At 38.4% G+C, this 21,827-nt stretch overlaps 1 long non-coding RNA gene across 2 annotated transcripts in view; it reads right to left on the bottom strand.

Moving 5' to 3' along the window:
* Window positions 1-2,308: 2,308 nt before the first annotated feature.
* LOC122178309 overlaps window positions 2,309-21,827 on the bottom strand; it is a 49,514-nt gene continuing 29,995 nt past the window's right edge. For both annotated transcript variants that reach the window (XR_006178276.1, XR_006178281.1), the window contains one exon: window positions 2,309-3,099. This is a non-coding gene — a long non-coding RNA (uncharacterized LOC122178309). The remainder of the gene's footprint in view (window positions 3,100-21,827) is intronic.

The raw sequence follows: 21,827 nt of genomic DNA, 5'->3' as shown, positions 1-21,827 counted from the left end.
ACTTCAATGCAGAGAAGACTGTTTAACAGAGAACATACTGCAGAAAACAGTGGATTTAGTAAGTGCCAAAACAGGACATTCTATTTGGATGCCAAGTAGTCTGATGACTTCATTGCTAGCCAAAAGCTGCACAAACCCTTGGTTCTAGCTGCACTTGCAACTGTATGCAGGAACAGCAAGGTTAGATGCACTTGCAGTGCTGCACAGTGTCTCAGTGCACCAGGCAACACTACTGCTGAGCACAGCAGTCACTAATGAAGGCAATGCCACTGTGCAGCAAGGCATTCCAGGTACTAGACTTTTCACCTACATAAGCAATAGTTAGAGTCAATGACAACTGGATTTCTTTCACTCACATTGAAGCAACACCTAGAAAATATTTTAACATCAGAAGTAAACAGCCTTAGAAAAATCAACTATTATTTTAAAAAGAACATACTGAAAGAGAGACTCCTTTGGCACAATTCAGATACAGTCTCTTAATCCAAAGGAGCGGTAGCATATGAAAATATGGCCCATCCAGTTTTAATATTTTAATGCATGCATTCTTTAAAAATAAATAATTGAACTGTCAGCTCTAACTGCTTCATTACTGCTCACTCGTTTCCTGCCAGCATCACAAAAATAGTTCACAGAAGGGTTTTGCATAAGGAAAGAGCTCTGAAGGGAAAGGAGAGGGAGTTACATGTCAAAGGGAAAGCACAGTAGACAGCTTAGAGATGGCTGCAGATGAAATGGATCAGAGAGCCAGTCAGTGCCAAGATATGAGATCAGACATTAGAGAAGTAAACCCTACCTGTGGCAACATGGTATGGAAGGTGTTAGAGTGTAGGCAGCTGTTTAAGTAAATTAAAATTAAAGAGGAAAGAGGAAATTCGTCTTTCTACAGAAAGAGGAATTTCACATCCCGTGTCTCCTGATTGTGAAATGACCCCAAACAAGCCAATTCTCAACTGATAGATTATGCTAATGAACATCCTCCAACTCAGTATTATTGCATCTAGGTTTCTCATCTGCCTGATCAACAGAAGAAAGTCTTACAGGCTTATTTCTAATAGGAAATAGGCTGAAAACTACCTGCTTGGCATCTAATGAATCAGCTCTTATTTTCCTGCTATTCTTTTGCTACAGGCTGTGAGACTGACTATCCAAATATCAAAGCAGCTACTTCAAGAAGAAAGTAGTTAGAATGGTCTGAAGCCCCATCTCCTACTCATTTGCAGCTAGTAATGGCAGTCCTATGATCCCACTGAAAAGGATGCCAGTGCTGCATCTTCTAATTTTTGAGAAAGCAAACAGCTCGCACCAACGTTACCCTATGGGTGTCAGGGCAAAGAGCATGTCAGAGCTTGCCACTTCTGCTTCTCCACCTAATGACAGGATGAAGGCTCCTGCCAAACCCCAGGCTTATGTCCACTGTTGCTGCGTGCCCAGAGAAAAGCTCAGGAATGAAAACAGGTAATCGATAAACAAAACGGGAACCTCCCAGAGTAACTAACCTCTGTTTTGCCAATTGTATCCCGGGTTGCATCAAGAAAAGCATGACCAGCAGGTTAAGGGAAGTGATTCAGCCCCTCTACCCTGCTTCCTTGAAATCCCCTCTGTAGCACTGCATCCAATTCCGAGGCCTACCACCACAAGACACTGAGCTGTTGGAGTGGGTCCAGAGAAGAGTCATGAAGATAATCAGAGGGCTGAAGCACCTTCCCTACAAGGATAGGCTGAGAGAGCTGGGGCCTCCAGAACCTGCAGGGTGCCTACAGAAATGCTGGGAAGGGACTTTTTATAAGGGTATGTAGCAACAAGATGAGGAGAAATGGCTTTAAACCAGAGGAAGGCAGACTTAGACTAGATATTAGGAAGAAATTCTTCACCTTGAGGGTGGTGAGTCATTGGAGTAGGTTGCCAAGAGAGGCTGTGGATGCCCCCTCCCTTCAGGTGCTTAAGACCAGGAAGGACGGGGCTTTGTGCAACCTGGTCTAGTGTGTCCCAGCCTATAGCATGGGGGGTGGAACTAGGAGATCTTGATCCAACCCAAACCATCCTACAATTTTATGATTTTGCCTTCTAGCAAAGGGCATTTAACTCTCTCCTTTGCTCTACAACAAATTCAGATTTTTCAATAAAGAAAAATAAAGATTATTTTGCAGCCCTTCTGATCTCTATTATACAGTGAATTGTGATTTCTTCTGACATCAGGCACCATTGCAACAGTTTTGACTTGCACCCAACAACTTCAATGAATTAAATTCTGCATATTATACAAAAGTAATTGCAGACCTTCATACTCCACAACTGCAAGCTTTGGTCATATTACGTGAATGTTTATCAGGTTTATAAATATACAAATACAAATGAAACTGTCATAAAAATAGATGTCAAAATAAATGGCAGAAATAAAATCAATGATACAACTACAGCAAATCTTTGCTACTCTCCTCATAAGTGCCTACAGTAGTAACTTTACTAAATCTGAACTGTCACTGTATCAGGTCTTAGCTCAGTACTGGCACTCTAAGCATCATAAAGAGTGTAAAAAGTGGGATACTTATTCAATTGTGTCTGACTATGGGACCAATACAATTGCACCTAATAGGCATACTAGTAGCGCTGTTCTTGGTCCAGATAATTCAGCAATCAATAACTGACAAATCCATATTTTTGCAGAAACGTCATACAGAAGTTTATATAAAGTCTATTCTAGATGGCTTGAGAAACAAAAGCTGAAATCCAAATTTATCAAGTTGATAACAAATCCCTCATACCACAAGATAGCATATGGTTATTACATACAGCTATTGCACAGTCTCATATATATCTCCTTTCTGTCTATATGGAAAATAAGTAAACTTTAATAAAAAAACTACCATATGACTACAGTGAATCAAACTGGTTTTCTAGGACCAGGTTTTTGAAAATGATAACTGCAAAACAGAGTAATGCTTACTGTCATTCTGCTATTCTCAAATTGTCATCACATCCCTCCACGGGCAAGGATCTGCAGGGAGTTTCAAGGTGCAACAGTATATCCAGATACACCAAAATCCAGGAAACAGTCCTCTTCAGCATGACTTGCCCAGGAGATTTCTTGGGAAACATCTGTTGAAATAATCAGAAAAAAATTAACAGAAGGTGATGGAAAGCTTCAAATCACTGTTTAACATATAAGCACTTTCATTTTGGAATTTTGGACCTTCATTATTCTTTACCTTAACTTCTCTTTTAAACTGCATTTTAGCTTTCAACAGAGCTGTATGAAGAAACATTGTTGTGCCTTATACAGTCCTTTCCCCCTCTCTACAAATTTTCATTTCCCTACAATAACATGAGGAACTGGCTTTCTGTTAATTGCTCAGTGAAACAGAGTGCCTCAGGGCTTTATTAAGAAAGATTTCTGAGAGACTGAACCATGTGTGACCTAAATTGGCTTTCTAAGTGGTTTCTGGAGGGCACAGAGAAGTGTTCACAAGCATAATCGCCTTTCACCTTGACATTAATTATATACTTTACCATTCAAAATAAGTCATGGTCATGAGCTGAAGCATTTATAAAGTAAACATGTCAGAGAAGCAAGATACTGTAAAATGCACAAAAATAGTCCATTCAGCACTATTAAAAAATCCTTCTCTTTTTTTTCCCCTCTTTACCCTCAATTTCAATTGTGACCTGAATAGAAAACAGCCATTGGGCTCTCCAGGAAGGCAACAGATCTTCATCCCTTTAAGTTGTTTTGTTTAGAAATAAAACGAGTAATAGAAGGAAAAAATGACCTGCACAGTCCTTTTCTTCTGCATATGAAAATAAAAAGGCCTACTAATTTGAAGAGCTAGTAGTGCCACAAGGCCTCATAAAAACATCCTGCATTTCTTTCCCTTTCTAAATCAAGGATATTTGTATGAAGAGAGGATCTTTATTTCTGGAAAACAAAAAGCACAGCTGTGTATTTTTTGCTGTTTACAGGACTGTGTTTAGCCGATGTGTCAAAATCCATTAACTTATTTGTCATAATTTGAGATAGCACTTCACTGCAGCCCTTGCCCTGACTTTTGCCCACATACGGTTAATAGTGCACTGATGCTCTGTTTGTGCTGAGGCACCAGGCTGTGCTGTTTGGTGGGGCAGAGCTGCTGCCATAATCGTGAGGGGCATGGAGTGGGCTGCATTTTGCATGCAGCTGGGCTGCATGAGGCCCATGAATTGTGGGTTGGACACACTTCCCTTACACTTTTTCCTGGCCATGTCCTGACAGATCCTTTTTAAACAGGCTTGAGACAGATGATTCTTTGATTTGATGTAAGATGGCTGTTCTTACACACTGTCTGTATAATACATCCATTCTCTGTTAGCTCTTTTATGTTTCTTCACATAAGTGAAAACTAAGCTTATTGAAGAGCAATTTTGTTGATATCTGACATACTCAATAAACTAAGCAATATTTCACAAGCCTGGAACACCACTTGTTTGATTCACACTGACATTAGTTATAAGTATAATAGATTACATTAATACTAGGGGTAATATTCTAAAGCTATTTCTTCAAGATGACAATAACAATGTTTAGATAAAGAGTTTCTCAACTCCTTCAGAATACTACTGCAGACAGAAAAGAATTATGATGACACTGACAAAGCATATAGAATAATAAATAACATTAAGGAAAATGATTAATTCTTGAGTAATATTTTTTCTTAGATGAAGTTTTCTGTTACAGACTACAGTTTAAATCTTCAGTCAGATCTCCAGAAAGGCATCCTCATTGTCCAAAGTAGCTCTTCTCTAAAATAGTCACAAAGAGGCTTGAAGATTTTTGGTGCATTTTCAATACTTCAGCTTACTTACATGCTTGCTAACATTAGTTAGCAGGTGCTAATGTAAAATGTCCACGGACTAAGAAGGTGCAAGAATTCCCACTACAAATTACTAGAAAAATTGTTGCATTTCACTTATTTTCTTTCAAATTTAACTGATTTCTAGTTCCTTTCTAGGAAAAAGAATGACTCTAGTTTATCAATATTTAGGCACTTCGGATATCTACCATATGCCCTATTCTTAATTTTTTTTCAAATTATATCCTTCTGCTTGCACTGTATTCCTCCATTTTCAAATTGTTAAATAACAGCTGATGAGTCTCATATGCAAAAGCTGATTCAAATGCATTATGTTCAGCTGGCACTGCTGTATGTGAGGGTATCACTGACTGCTCTGAAAGCCAAACCTTTCCATATCTTGCAATAAGAATTGTTATCATCCAGCAAGCAGTAAACATTCTAGAGATGACTAAGCCACTGGCCCCCTTTGTGATGTTTTAATGATATAAACCAAACACTGTCACCAATAATAAAGACTCATGGTATCAGGTTACTACAACAGTGATGCAATTATTAAATTGCTCACTGTAACAGGCAAAATAAGCAAAGCAGAGTTGAGATAAATAAGCTTAAACGTGTCATAATGAGGAGCAGCAGCTGGAAGAACTAGATTTATCCTGGTAATTAATTTAGACAAAGTGATCAGGCAGTAATAAAAGGCCACAGGGAGACAGAACTTCACATCATAAAAATGTATTATCATTAAGTATCGGGTATCAGATATTGCAGGTGTCTTAAAATACCACACCTTCCACAGAAACATTTTTGAAGTAATGTACCGAGCAAACTGTAAAAGAAGGAACAGTGTAATTAATCACTTGGAAAACGCTTACGTCAATTCCAAACAGGTACAAGAATACCCTTCAGATTTCTTTCCATTGTTCTACTTGAGCTAAAGGCTCCCACAACAATGCACAGGTCAACCTCATTAATGAAAGATCCTAGCAACATTCATTAACATAAAGCAGCGCTTAGTTTCAGGGATTTACTGGTACTTCTAATACTCTTCATAAATTGTTATATATCCTTTTCAATTCTGATCCTGTTAAATTCACTGGGAGCCTTTCTACAGGCTGCCTTAAGCCTGATTGAGATGCACAGACTCCACAATAAAGGAATTCAAGTGAAAGCAGCATAAGTAAAAGGCTTTGTGCTGCAAATATATGAAAGATATAAAAACCAAAACAAGCTAAACACGGGTATAAGTTTTGTCCTGCAAACTGAGGAAAATGAAAGACATTTTGCAAAAAAAAAAAAAAAAAAAAAAAAAAAAAGGCAAAACCCCCCCTGTTCTTCCCAGCTGAAAATCCAGCTCTGTGGGAACAGTTTAATTTTCATGGGTCATTTTGTAACAGTTCCCCAGCTAAGAACAGTAGTTGGTCAGCACATTAGAACAATGTTACCTACTATAAGGGTGCAGGTCCCACTGCGGCTACATCTGCAACTTCCCCAGCTTGAGGAAATTATCAAGACCTACTGGAACAGTTACATATTTGCTATTATCACTCAAATTTGCTCAAGTGAGTCTTTTCCAACACCAGTTATATTAGTGCTTTTGATCTTTGTGAAACATGAAAGGAAAGCAACAACACTGCTCATTTACTGTTACAGGTAGTGCTTCTAATGTATTAATGTGCTATAAAAAAAAAATACTTATCCAATGGCACCTTTCACATATACCATTAAAAGCACATTCACTTGCAGATGTTATCTAACTGATCCAAATTCAGATCTGTTGCCAGGTATTAAGAAATCATCACTTCCAATCATTGACTAAAAACGATTTCAAAGTTTCATATGAGCATTTCTGCCTTTCTGTACTTGCAAGAAAAATTACATACATCTACCAGTAACACCATAGATCCATGTTTAAGAAAGAAAATTCAGTAAGCATACCAGATTATCTTACAAATGTTGATAAACTATCAACTAAGTAAAGGAAGAGAATTAGAATAAATACTGCTGGAAAGAGATCTCTCTCCACCATCCTTTTGATGATTCCATCCCCATTAAACTTACAGTGAACTGAACGCACAGTGAAACAGACGAAAGTATTTCTTTGTACTTATTTACCAGGAGTCAAATTAATCAAGATTTGAAGAGCCTCAACTCTGACAAAAACTTTTACATATTCTACTTGAAATTTCTACTCAATCAAATCTGAAGCCATCTACCAAAAAAAAAAAAAAAAAAAAAAAAAAAAAAAAAGATGAGTTCATTTCGCAAGGCAAAAATTTATCAAAGATCATAAATATCAATATGCAATATGTCACTAAACTGAGGCCAGAATAACATTTAAACACCACACTCATTGCAAACCTTAGAATGTGGAAGCCTGGTCTACTGCTGAACCATTAGATCACACCTGGGCACACTGGAGAACGCACAGGAGTTGCACTAATTCCATCATGCTAATTTAGTGCCTCTTGTATCTTAGACACAATAAAAAGCACCGATGAAAAGTAAAACTCATTCACTTCTTAGAGGTCTTTTCCACAAGCACATGTACCAAACCACCTAAACAGGCGGTTTCAGAATCTTCCATGGAGCCTTCCTCAGCTTATCCTCTCCATCAGTGATATCACATACTTCAAACAGTAGCAACGCAAGTGTCAGTACTTAAGTGGGTAGCAAGAAGCTGAGTATAAGATAACATAGTATGAAGTTTAAAGCACACTGGGTCATTTCATTTCAGTGGAGTACTTTCCTCTGACAATGCTGCCAGTGTCAAGCTTGTAATTATTTACTGATCATCTTTTAAGGTCTCTTATGGTCCTGCTACTTATCACAGTAACAGCACAATACAATCTAAAAGAATAGGGTGTGAGAAACTGAAAAAAATCCTCAACTTATATTTTTGGATCAGACTGCAATTTAAAGTAGAACTGACAATTCCTAGCAGCAGCAAGGCTGTCTAATCATTCCAGTAAAATTCATATTTCAGTACAAAAACTCCGTCAAACTGAAAACTGTTTGGAATGAAGTTTTTCATAACAGGGATCCATTTTATAAACAGGTATCTGACTCAGGCAGACTGCAGTTTCACCCATACTTGGGAATATACACTAGGTTTTACCTGCTCATAGAGTCCTTTGGCATTCCCTATTGATACTACTGGCAGGAATTTCGTAATTATGTAGTAGAAAGGGAAGGGGGGAGGGAACAAAAAAAAAAAAAAAAAAAAACACAGATCAAAAGGAAGCAAACCTCTTTTTTTTTTTTTTTTGCATCAGAAACTACTATCAGTAAGAAAAATTTCAATGTAGGAAAGAAACATTTATTTCATTTGCACAGCAAAGATTTCTCATCTGACATACTGTAACAGATGTAAAATTTCTGCAATGCTGATAGACTAGCCTCAAAACAGGCAGTGTATTTGTTTCAAATTTGGTGAGCTCAAAAGACTGCAAGGAACAAATGAGTTACAGGGAGTGAAGTTACTAGTTACTATTCAGTCTTCAGAGGACCCTGAAGGTGTGATGTGGATTGCAGTGCTGTATGCTGTACTGCTCTGCTGCACATAAGGAAGAAAGGCTGTCAGGCAGAAGACTTTCACCAACACAAAATTCCCTTGCAGACTTGAGAGGGAAAAAAAAAAAGTATGAGGGAGGGGGAAGGGAGCAATCCAGAAGTGAAGATAATTGCTAGGAATAAAGAATAGAGCTGTTTAGCATTTCAAACAGGGCTTTTGTTCACTGCCTTTCAAATCTATCAACAAAACCAGAAATCCTCAAGCTACAGTAGCATCTGTTTTGGTTTTTTTTTTTCCAAAGGAGATCACCCTGATGGATTGTAATATGTTGAGCTGGTATGTCAGTGTGGGCTCACCCGAAGCCACGAGGGAGAACTGTCAATTCTAACAAAGATAAATACAGCTTCTAACTCACAGTGTTTCATAATGCCAGGTGCTGTCCGTTGGTTTCCCCAGCATGATGGATTTTATGGTCAGGTGTGGTGACATCTCATGACCTAAATAGCTTTCAGAAAAAGGCTGGTCTGTTTTGAATGATGATTGATTATATGCCAGAACTCTCTCTGAAAAATGACATTTCAGACTTGCAGTATTGCATGGATACAGGTAAGACCTTGTCAGTTCCTGGATTTCTACTTGGTAAACTTCCTTACTGCCTTACTGACTGCATCCAATTGTATTTTTTTCACAACTTATAACTCAGTCCCTCATTTCTCAATCACCTAAATATAAACTGATAATTGCATCCTTATCTGTACTCTGTGGCAGGATAACACAAAGAAAAATGAGAACACTGAAGTCAGAAATACTGCTAAATGAAGCTACCAAGCATCACCAGATTTCAGCTACAGATCATGGATTTTGGTTAGCCAATTTGGCAGCAATGCCAAAGATACTAACAGTTGATAATCTGCTATAGCATGTGTTAATCTAACACAAACTTTAATGAGGTGCTAACTCCTTGGCAGAAAGTAGCTAAATACTTATAAGATTTACTGGGGAAAAAATAAAAAAAAAAAAGTTGTGAAGATGCTTCTGATAGCTTCTTAACCCAAGACTAATCACTCAGTATAAGAAGTTTAATCACTTGAAAAAAACTGTATGGGAACTGCTGAGTCACGGCCTGAACCTCTGATTGATCACCTGAGGTGAGCCATGAGTCAGCCAGAGGAGCACAGGTGAAGGCAATTCACCTGTGCTGCCAGAAGGGGTGGAGCCAGGCTCCACCCCTCCTGGACCTATTTAAGAGCTGGCTACCAGAGGGGAAGGATCTCTTCTGGAGATCCTCCTCTTTGATATCTTCTAGTGAGCTCAACCCAAGGGTAAGCTCTTCTACTTATTCTCTTTTGTGATCCTTGTTTGCCTTACTCTTTTGATTATATTGCAATTATAACATCTTGGTTATACAGCTTTGCCTTACTCTTTTGATTATATTGCAATTATAACATCTTGGTTATACAAAAACCTATACAGTATTTCATTTGTCAAAAACACATTTCTATAGGTCACTCTGAAAGTAATGCCCTCTATTTTTTTCCATGGAAAATACAACAGCTACAAAGAGCACAAGAGCACTGTTTGGTGGAACAAATTCTCAGCTGCAAAACTGAGAATTTGTTCATCCTATCAGTTATGCATTTTCACCAGCAATCAAAAAAAGCCTGCAAGCAATGCTTGTATAAATCTCCATCATTAGGTTGTATCTTTAATTTCAGATTTATTTTTAATACAGTACTGCCTGAAGTTTCTCCTTGGGTCCTCTGTAGCATTCAGAAGATACTGCAGATGAAGCAGCTACTGCTTGTTTCAAAATTTTAATCCTCTCCTAAACACCACTGATTTCTCCTTTACCTATAAACTGTTAAACAAGGTCTTGTTCCCTTTCCTAAAAATTAAGACAGGAGATAAAGGAGAAGTTACAGGTACAGCTCTAAAATCCACACTGGCTATCTGAAATTTTCCATCTTCTTTTGAAAGGAAAAGTATTCTTTCTTCAGGAGAAAGAAAACACATAATCCATTACCAATCCATCAGTCAGGTGCGGACAGGTCTTTTAATGTTTCCTGGGTGCTTCTATTAACCCTATGCTAATACCTGCACCGAATGCTAAGCACTGAATATAAACAGTAATAAAAGCAACTCTCAAAAGATATGACTAACTACACTTATTCTAGGATTAAAAAACCACAGAGCAATTGCTCTTTCCCAGATAAGCCATAGTAACAAGCCAAAGGGGTTATACGAAAAGATTTATATTTCTGTCACATTCATAGGTCTAAGCAATCTCCCAGCAATCATAAATGCAGTTCTATTTATTTTAAAAAGTGTTTCAACCTGAAAATTTCTAAGTGAATTCATAAAACAGTGAATTTTCCTTTCTCCTTTGTTGATGTTCTGTGCACCCCCACCCTGTTACAGATAAAGTTTCTAGACCTGTTTCCTAGATGCGCACACACAAACCTGCATTGAGAAGTACCACCACTGATGTTGGTCACATACTCTCATACCATCAGAAGAAAATGCCAAAAGCAGAAGAGTGACAGAGGACCACAAGGAAGGAAACATCCACTAGCACTAACTCACAGAGGAGATACCCACCACCAATCCCAGGAGAATGAATTCCAGAGTATGTCTTCCACCTGCTCTCCTATACTGTTGAAAAGTCATTATTCAGTTTAAAAGGCAAAGGGAGCTTAAACATGCTTAAATACTGAAGGAATGCACTTCCATTGAAGTAGCTACTGTACCACAAGCACTGATCTCTTTCCTGTTTAAAATAACACAGTTCTTTAGAAATAAAGTGACTGCCTGTAGATCCAAGATTAATCCAGGCAAACATTATCCAAGCTTTTCTCACACAGTTTTTCTAACATGCTTGCCTCTGACCTGCCACACTTAGGCTATATTCCAGGTCTTCTTCAGTCAGATTTCATGTTTGCACCAGGCCTTGATGTTGCTGCAGTACAGAATATTTGTTCAATACAGCATGAATCATGCCATGTTCTTTGCTACTGACAAACACTGGGACACAAACTGTGGTTTCCACAGAGAAAAGATCCATGCAAGCAGTGTCACATCAACCTCCCCAGTAAAATACTTCAAAGCATACTTGAAACCCAATCCTATTATCTTTGTACAGCAAAAGTATAATAGAAGACACTGAAAATACTGCCTAAGCAAGGACGTCCTGAAATATTCTACAAAGATTTTCAGCATTTCAAGCCAAGGTACACAACTGGCTCCTAGCATCCACTATTTAGCTATTTTAAGTTTGAACATTTTACAGGACTGAAATAATGGCTCAAGATCAGCCGTTTTTTTGTTGGATATTAGCAACTCTGCGAACTACAATCCTGTCTCCTGAATCAACTACATTCCAATCCACCAGGCAACTCTTGCAATGCCAAAAGTACCAGAATCAGCACCAGGAGCATTTAAGATGACAGACAAACGCCCAAACCAAATCTTCATGAGAGGCAGTTCCTTTGAGATGACTCACATCAGTAATTTAGATGCAAAGCAATATCAGACAGTACTACTTAATTCTCATGTATTTAAGCAAATGTTCTGCTACCAACAGCTAAAAGGTTTCACTGAGAGCTGAAGATAATAATCTCTTGTTCTTCTCCTACCTTAACAGCCAAAAAACTTCTTCATATGCCTGATTCCCCTGTACACTTCAAAACTTTTTAAAGGATTCCCAAATCAGACCATGGGAGCATACACATGCCTAAGCAATTTTTCACAAGAAACAAATTTAATAAGTAAATTTACACACAGACCTAAAGACATGCAGTTTTATGCTTCTGTCGGAACTCAACATTTAAAAACAGTTCCAAATATTCAAGATTTGTTTCTTTAAGAGATGGTGAATATTTTACAGACAAATTCTTCTTTACTAGTTCATGAAAATTGCAAAGAAAAAAGAAAACAAAAAATATTTGCTTTTATTTGTTACAAGCAGAACTCTCACTGCAGGGCATTTAATACAAGAGACATATACTTTCATTCTTTTAATATATGAGACATATCTTCTTCTGTAAGTGAAGAGTAATGGAAACTTTTTAGAAAGAGTTTGTTCCCATTTAATTAAAAAGGGAGGGAAGAAGAAATAAAAATACTGACAATACAAGCTTCTTGGTACCTTCCTTTATGCCTGGTGACAGAAGGGGCAGAAGTCCGACTCTGCCTGCTTCAGAAAGTATTGGTTAACAATACCTAAGAGAAATTCCTCATGCTATCACCACTCATGACATTTAGTAACCAGTTCTTTGTTTTATTGACAATATTTACCCTTACATAGAACCTAAATATGCAGCTATATTAATCTGAAATATTTGATACATGGTTATTATGCCTTATATGTTTTCTTAAATACATTGCTCTCATCAGAGCTTTCTAACATTCAGTCTGTTACCAACCTGTCAACTTCTGACACTTCAACGTGAGATCACCATATTGCTTCATAAATTCCACTGCATTAAAAAAAAAAAAAAAGTAGCAGGAAGAAAGCTTTTAAAGATATTTGGATAATCTTCTAGCTGCTCCAATTCCACAGACACAGTACACTTTCTGATTTCTGGGCCACATAGAGATTTGGGAAAAAGGAAGACAAGCTGAAAAAAGCAAAAGTCAGCATCAGAACTGCAAGCTAATGTCTAACGGGAAATGAGTCTTTCTGAAAGGGCAGTGGAAGTCCCATGAATGTTAAAAGCAAATCTAAGCAAAGATCAGCTTCAAAATTTAATTTATTTAATACCACCTCTAATTCTGGCCCCAAAAGAAGGAAGAAGTACCTGTATCCATTTAATCTCAGCATTATTATGAGATACTGAAACATGATGACCAAAAATCTAAACATGATTCTGAGAGGTTTCAGGCAAATACTGACAACAAACAGGTGAGTACAAATGTGACTTTGATCTGCAAGGTGATGCAGTTATTACTGCGTATGCCCTCTGATATTCACACCTCAGACAATGATACAACAGAAATAGATGTTCATGGAAGGGCGATAAGAATGGTTAAGAGCTTTGAAATGCTCACGTACAGTGACATGGAAATGCCTTCAATTGATGGCCTTAAAAAGGAGCTATAAAGAATGGAATATGATAAAAGTATATCAAATAAGGAACAGTACAAGTAAAGGAAACAGGGAGCTTCTTTTCTCTGTTGCATAATCAACATAACAGGGAGATGTGCACTGAAACTGTGAAAGGTGGAAATTGAAAACTAGCAAACTGAAATCATTTCTCATACAATGTGCATTCACTTCCACAGGAGGCAGAGGATGTCAAGAACTTAAAACTTAGAAAATACTATTAATATTCCTTATTATTCAGAATAATCCTATATTCTGAAACCACTGAGATGCACGCACTGCCTCAGAGCAGTGGACAAGGGGAGAAAGACTTCTTGGAGAGCCAGACTGCCCCAGCTGTGTGTACTGTCCATCTCAGATCGACCCCACTTATGTTCCTCTAAGCTAACAAATCTGCACAGAAAGGTTCCCTGGTGCCTGTGCCTCACCTTGCAGCCTTGCCACCACCCAAATTGTGTAACCTACAATATAAGAGCAGACACTGATATTCAGCAGTGCAAAATAATCTCTTGGATGAACAATTTTCCTCTCACTCAGCAAACCATTGTCAGCTTTCACTACATAGAAAATGCAGGCAACATCCTCAAAAGGAGATAGTTAACAGATAGGGCAGACAGCCATTGGGAAAGGAGAGACACCTATATGAAAGTCTGCTAGAGTTCTCTTTCTTAGAGTTTCTTGACCTCCCATCAATTACAGTTCAAATTTTGCTACCAAATTCCCTTCAGAAACCACCTTCCTCTATTTCCCTCCCCTCCATCATCCTTCAAACCCAGTAAACTACAATATCACAGGCACAAAATACATCAGCAAAGAGCATGACTCCATCAAAGCTTAATAACCTCGTTCCCAGAAAGAATAATGGAAGAGGGCTCTCTTTGGCCATATTCATCAATTTTTGTTAAGCATTTCCCTCAGAGCTGTCAGGCCACTCATTCCCCCATCTAGCTAAAGAAAAGCCCTGGTGTGGGGCACTGCTGAAAGGCCTTAGGAGAATGAGGGCCAACAGTGTGACCAAAATCACCAAAACTCAATCTCAGCGAGGCTATTAAAGAATACACTGCTGGTTGCTACGAGCCACTCAGACAGATAAACGCTCTGCAGACTTCAAAACACCTGGAGAGAATTAGATTTCTCTAAGCTGCAGATTGCACTTCTCCCTTTTTTTTTTTTTTTTTTTTTTAATTTTTCCTCACAGGTTACTCTGTACATCACTCAAGTGATTTTACCTCTTGTGCAGCAGGCAGACGACACTGTGCTAAGCACAGAGGCCTGGCACCCAAAGGACTTCGGTATTATTTCAACATGATTCTGATTTACGCAGAGCAGGGATGTCTGAAATATTCATTTGATGAGGATGACTACAAAGCCAGCAGCTAACAATCAGAGTCAGTCTGAAGGGAAGGGATGGAAAGAATGCATTACTTCTTATTTGTTTGAAATAGGTGGAGTCCCCTTAGCCATCTAGGGGCTCTGAGATATGGCAGAGATTAAACTGACCTACTCCTTGATCTAATCTGGTGATTACCATGTGCTCAGGAGATCCCAACAGTAGAAATAAGCTAAGTGATACATTTTTCTAAGTCAAGAAACATATGCCAAAACCTTCCCTTTCAAAAATGCAGAACATTCACTAGAAAAAACTTAAACTGAGCCATTCTAAATGTTTGTGAGGCAATGTTGAATCCATCAACTTCCTGCTGGTTGGCAAAGATGCCTTGTAGTTAAACAAAGTAGATAAAATAGAAAGAAAGTGAAAACAGAACTTTCTACCTCAACTGCCAATTGACATTCTATATAACCTATTCTTTGGATTATCTGGGTTACTGAATGTCTATGCCAGAGACATTCTAGAGACAATTCAGGTCAAGTTAGACTGTTTTGTATCATCTTCTCTCCAGTAATGGCACAGGTGAGTCAGGACTAACAAAACCTTCTAGCTTGATCTGGCACCACATTAGCTCTAGGGAGAACAATACACAGATGCCCCAGTGCTTTCCTAGGTTGTCAACCAAAGGGAAACTGCATTTCCTTGTCTTCACCTCGTAGGATATTATAAAGACATTTCTTCCACTCTCAAGACCTAAGAACTGCGTATGTGTTCAGGCAGAGGACTGAGCCCAAGCTGTTACGTCTAAACAGGATTGTGCCAAAGCAGAAAAGCCATCCTGGAACCCAGAGCACTAGGGAAAGCAATGATGAAGCCCCTGTCTCTGAATCTAGTACACCTCAGCATAATCAGCAGTGATCAAAGCAGTAGGTCCCAAGCCTTGTTTATTATAAAAAGGATAAAACTCTACACTAAATTCTATGAGACATCCATACAATCATAGAATCACAAGATTATAAACAACTTATAAGATCATCTAGTCCAACCGTCTTCTCATTGCCACTGCTACCACAAGCTACTAAACCATCTCTCGTAGATCCTCATGCAGATGCCTCTTGAACACTGCCAGGGATGGCAACTCCACCACCTCCCTGGGCAGCCATTCCAGTGCCTGACCACTCTCTGAAAGAAAGTTTTTCCTCAAGTCTAAGGACTGGACTTCCATGTTCTCAGATATCCTGAGCATCCTACACTGAGTAATGAAAAGTATTAAAAATATCTACAAGTATAACAAAAATGACATCACATCTGTGTCATCAGGGTCTTATCCCTAAAATGTAAATTATACTAGACACCTTGGAAGACTAATGTTATAGCAATCAGTTGATTAATGGACCAATTCCATGACAGGCACAAGTGAATTACACTCCTACTGAGTTACAGTACAGATAAGTCTAGTTTCAAAGCTCATTAAATCCATAATAAAACTTGCTTAATCTAATATTTTAACATATATATACCTACAATATAGAGAGACAAGAAGAACTGTTTGTAACCTGTGTACTGAAAGGATAGGAAATCCTGTAGGAATAGATACGTAAAAATCAACCTTCCTTCAGTAACATAAGAAATCTGGAAAATGCTTCATGACTGATGCGATTTACATTCTTCTTTCCCCTCCAAATCCTCAACTATTTTACAAATTATGTCTTGGGAAGAATCGCTTTAGTGCTTGCTGAAAAAAAAATTAGAGCCAGCAGCAACATTTTAAAGAGCATACTCAATCATAACACAATATTCAGGCTCTACTACAACTTATTACATCTACATCACACCAAAAATAATGCCTCATTTATTTCCATGGAAACTATAACATTTCAAAGAGCACAGGAACACTACTCAATACAGCAAATTCTCAGCCACAAAACACTTTTTCAATACAGTCACCACAATTAGCTATGCATTTTCACCAGTGATGAACAAGAGCCTGCATGCCATGCTCATAAAAATCTGTACCAGCAGATTTCAACTGTTGTCATCATCACTGTTGAAATGTACCATACCACCAAACAGTGTGCTCACATATGCTGTTTTTTTCCTCTGTAAATATTCAGCAAGTGTCAACAAATGCCAATGGGTATCACATTTTTCTGCTTGGAGGAATTCAGTGACATCCCTTTGCTTCATTTGCACTTCCATGCCAGACACCAATCTATCAGACTGCTCCTCTGCTGCCATCTGTCACATGGCAACAAAATGTAATGGAGTACCGGTAGAAAGGTTCAGCCTTTACTGCCATACCACCAACATCTACCTCTGATGTTGCAGACCAACATAATACAATAGGAGGCATCACTTCCAGAGCAGAACTTGCACAAGGTCTGAGATTACCACAAGCAGATACATCAGGCTTCACAGAAGATGTTTTGGTTGCTTTGAAAACGAATTTATTTGGTAATACTGTCAAATCAAGATTCATACTCAAATCTAAACTTTACCCAAATTAGGCAGCATTTGAATCCAAAATTTGCTCCTGCCTATTAGCTCATCATACAATTCAGAAAGCATTAGTTAAAGGTGTTTCCACAGGAGGCAACTCCATACGCCATACTAATTACTGCTTTCTTCATGACCATATTTTTGAACTGAAGTGCACAAAGACGTTATGTCAGAGAATTAGAAGAAGGCAGACTGAATCTCCAATGACTAAGCAAAATTATTCTTTTGGTTGTTAAAACTCGACAAAAAATGTGAATGAAAGAATACAGTCTCTGTAGTACTCTGAAAGTCCCAGTATCTTGTGAACCATAAAATATTGTCCCAGTAAAAAACTTTAGGTCCTTGCAATGGCAATAGAGCAGATGTGAAAAGCACAAGTGAGGAAAACTGAGGTGTAGAACAAAGAACTGAATTGCTTAGGACTGCACTGAGTTAGCGGGAGAACTAGAGACTGAGCAGAGTGTACTCTGTACAAAGGAAATGAGCAAGCTCATGTACATGAACAGAAATTCTAACCACCTGCTACCCACCCACTTAGTAAATACATTCCAGAATTTATGTCACTGGAGTGCTGTGGTTCTGTTCTTGTGGCTTTCTCTCTAAATTGCACTGTGATGATCAGAGCAGACTATTGTCCCTCCATACTGTTACCGCTCATTTAGATGTAGGCAGCATGGTGCTGAGCTGAACCAAGAATCTGGCCCAAACACTAATGACAAGGTACAGCCAAAAGTCACTGATTACTGTTTCACAGCCTCACTAAAAATATCCTTTTCTAGCTGCGAGTTAGTTAAGTCTCAACTTTCCCAGAGAAAGTCAAGTGAGAATGAATGGCTGCCTGTCCAACATTCCTTGCCTGAGGGCTTTGGTCACAGTTATTAGCACCATGATCTGGCAGATGAAAGTAGCTTTAATGAAAAGACATTGAACAGCATCTCAGACTCCCAGCTGTTTTGTGATGCAGGCAACGAAAAAGACTTGCTAAAAATATCTCATCAGAAATGTGATCCAACTAAATATAACTCAAGTTTTTTGGTTTTGGTTGTTTTTTTTTTTTTTGTTTTTTTTTTTTTTTTTAATGTGACTTTAACAGAGCATACATGGAGATGAGACATCTTAGCATATGAGTTCAAGGGCTGTGCTACGGTTTCCTCCAATTAAGTCTACTTGCAGCCATATGCTAAACAGAACAGCACTGAAGAAAAGACCAAGAAAAGCCATTTTTTGTCCTGAATCTAAGCTGAAATAACTGGAATTGCAGCACTTTTTTTTTTTTTTTTTTTTTTTTTTTTTTTTTTTAAGTTTCTCAAATGCATTTTCATGGATGTTGTTATATTCTTCCACAACAACAATTTCCTTCACTACACACTTAGCTGTCACTCTACTTAAAGAACACATCGACTGCTAAGCAGCATACAGCAACAGCATGTAGGTCATTGAAGCAGGAGATGAAGGAGACTGATCCTTAAGTAAAATGTTTTTTTCTTTTAAGAAACAAGAGACTCAGTACAAGAACTGGAGAGTCCAACAAGCAGAGGAGCACCTTACTACATGCTGGACTGTAAATGTAATTGCTTTCTCTATCTATTCACTCCAAGTCAAAGAAACAAGAGCCAGCCATTTCCCCCTCTGATAAGTGAGAAAGGAAAACTGATTAGAGGAGATATGAAAAAGGCTGAGGTACTCAATGAGTTCTTTGCCTTAGTCTTCACTGGCAGCCAGCACTCTTGCTTCTCTCATTACTGAAACTCTACATGGAACTAGGGAAGAAAAATCCCCCTCACTATAAGAACAGAGCAAGTCCACCTCATAAAACTGCATAAGTTTATTGGGCCAGATGACATGCATCCCATAGTCCTGAGGGAGCTGGCTGATGCGACTTGCAAGCCACTTCCATCATACTTGAAAAGTCACGGCTATCAGACAGAAAGAAGGGATGTCATCCAAAGGGACCTTGACAAACTCAGAAGATAGGTCCATGTAAACCTAAGAAGGTTCAACAGAGCCAAGTTCAAAGTGATGCACTTGGGTTGGGGCAACCCCAGGTATGTATACAGACTGGGAGAACAACTCCTCAAAAGTAGCCTTTCTGAGAAGGACTTAGGGCTCCTGGTAGAGGAAAGACTTAACGTGAGCCAACAGCGTGCATTTGCAGCACAGAAGTCCAATAGTGTTTTGGGCTGCATTACAAAAGGCATGGCCAGCAGATCCTCTCCACACTGCCCTCATGAGGCCCCACCTGGAATACCACAAACCAGATCTGGTGCCTGCAACACAGGAAAGAAGTGGAGGTTTTTGATAGGGTCCAGAAGAGGGCCACAAAGATAATCAAAGAACTGGAGCACCTCTCTTATGGAGGCAGTCTGAAGGAGATTGTCTTGTTCAGTCTTGAAGAAAGGCAGCTCCAGGGAGAACTGACAGCAGCTATCCAATAAGTAAAGGAAGACAGTAAACAGTAGGGAAATCAACATTTTATACAAGTAGTAACAGGACAAAGGGAAATGGTTTCCAACTAAAGGAGGGGAGATTCAGATAAGATGTCAGGGGGGACTTTTTCATAGAGAAGGGGAAGAGGTGCTGGAACAAACTGTCCAGAGAGAATGTGGATGCCCCATCCCTGCAGGTGTTCAAGGTTAGGTTAGATGGGGCCTTAGGCAACCTGATCTTCTGCTTGATCTAGCAGTTGGCAAGCCCTGAAAGGAGGGGTGGAACTAGATGATCTTTTAGGTCCCTTCCAACCCAAGTCATTCATGATTCATTACAATGTCTCTCCTATGACAAAATGTGTTTTTGCAAGATCCCTAATGTACTGCTAGTTTTCTGAACTAATAACATTAGTAATAAATAGAAACAAAGTAGCTAGCACATCTCCAAGTTAGAAGCAGCAGCCAGGGCTGTATCACATAAAAGATTCCATAAAGTATTTGATAGTGGCAGCTATCCAGTCCAGACATATTTCAATCCTATTGTTCCTGCAGGAGTGACTGTGTTTACTTCAGACCATCCTTATACTTCTGTAACAGCACATGTAAAGCAAGAATCCCCTCAAGACAAAGCAGAGAAGTCAAGGGCCCCCAACACAACACCAGAATATCTAGTTGTGCCTCTTGCAAGTGAGAAACACTAAGGATAAAATATGAGTTTCTGGTCTCCACAGGACACTAATACTGACAACGAAGAAAATAGAATTCCCAGCAACTATTAATTTTACTCATCCCTTTCAAATTGTACTGACTAATACAGAACAAGATGCAAACACACTAAGAAATTTATTATAGAAGGAAAAAAAGCCTGCTGTGGGTGGACATCATCCCCAAAAAGTGCAAGCATCAAGCAGTAATTAATACTTTTCATAGAGTTTGTTGAGAGATTCCCCCACACACCTTATGATAAACATCTCAGAATCATAAGCAAGTCCTGCATTCCTTGGAGACCCAGGAGAGAGGAGACACAGAGTAGGGAAATGGGCTGTAGCTCCTTCTAGGTGGTTGGGATTGGGTGGGGTTTTATTATTATTATTATTTTTTTGTAGCTTTTTTTTTTTTTTTTTTTTTTTTAGACAAGACAAATGTATATGTTTGGTAAAGAAAGACTTCAATTCCAGGTTACTAGATTTTCAAAAAGCTAGTTACAAATCTCACTTAACATCTACAAATGGACTTAATTGGTGACAGAAAAACATAAAATTCAGGCAAAGCCATCCAGTGTTGTACTAATCTGTTCCTTAGAAAGAGATAGAAATCAAAGGAAAAAAAAAAAGTGTTCCAACTCAGAAAAGCACGTCTTCCTTTTGAGCAGCAGCTGTTAAGACTGAAGGTTAAATTAAAATATTTTATATTTCTTTATCAAGATCTTAAAAAAATGGACTATTCAAATATGTACTTTCATTCTGTAGATATTCAGCAGTACAAACACATTAATCAATTCACATCAGACCACTTCCACAAGCAGTACAGTAAGTCACATCCTAACAGTGAAAATTCTCCAAGGTGTTTATTTAATGCGGAACTCAACTGTAGCTTTTCCTAAAAGCTTTTTGCTTTTTCATCTCCCAAGACATTCATAAGCCTATGATGCACACACCAGACATTTCAAACAAGAATGAATCTCTAGATTCACAATAATCATTCAAGACTGAAGGGGCATTACTCTGAAAGCTCAGACAATTCCATATAAAAAGAAAAGCTTTACTCCTACTCAGATTACAGAAAGAATTCCAGAATTGCTGTTATGACAAAAAGTTGCAAAGTGCATGTGCTTCCTGCCATCTACCTCTTTTATGACAAGATTCCTTTAACCATTTTTCATTTGCTTTCTATAAGGCATGTGCAGTATTGCATATACCATGTGAACATGCTCAGGTTAAAACACATCAGTTTTACTTTCATTCCTTCCTCTACTGCTGATATTAACTCACTCATATGACCAGAGTTGGAGTCAGGCTCAAAGAAAGAAAGACAAATTATAATTACAATTATTGCTGAAATACAAAGTAAAAAAAATAATGAAGGTGGAAATGCAGCTTTGATAGCAATGGAAGGTGCAACAATATATTGC

Source organism: Lagopus leucura, unplaced genomic scaffold (genome assembly GCF_019238085.1).
Source record: "Lagopus leucura isolate 7727_CA_CO unplaced genomic scaffold, USGS_WTPT01 Super-Scaffold_1, whole genome shotgun sequence".
NCBI lineage: Eukaryota > Metazoa > Chordata > Aves > Galliformes > Phasianidae > Lagopus > Lagopus leucura.
Note: the sequence above shows the minus strand (reverse complement) of the source record. Positions and strands in the feature narration are given on the sequence as shown.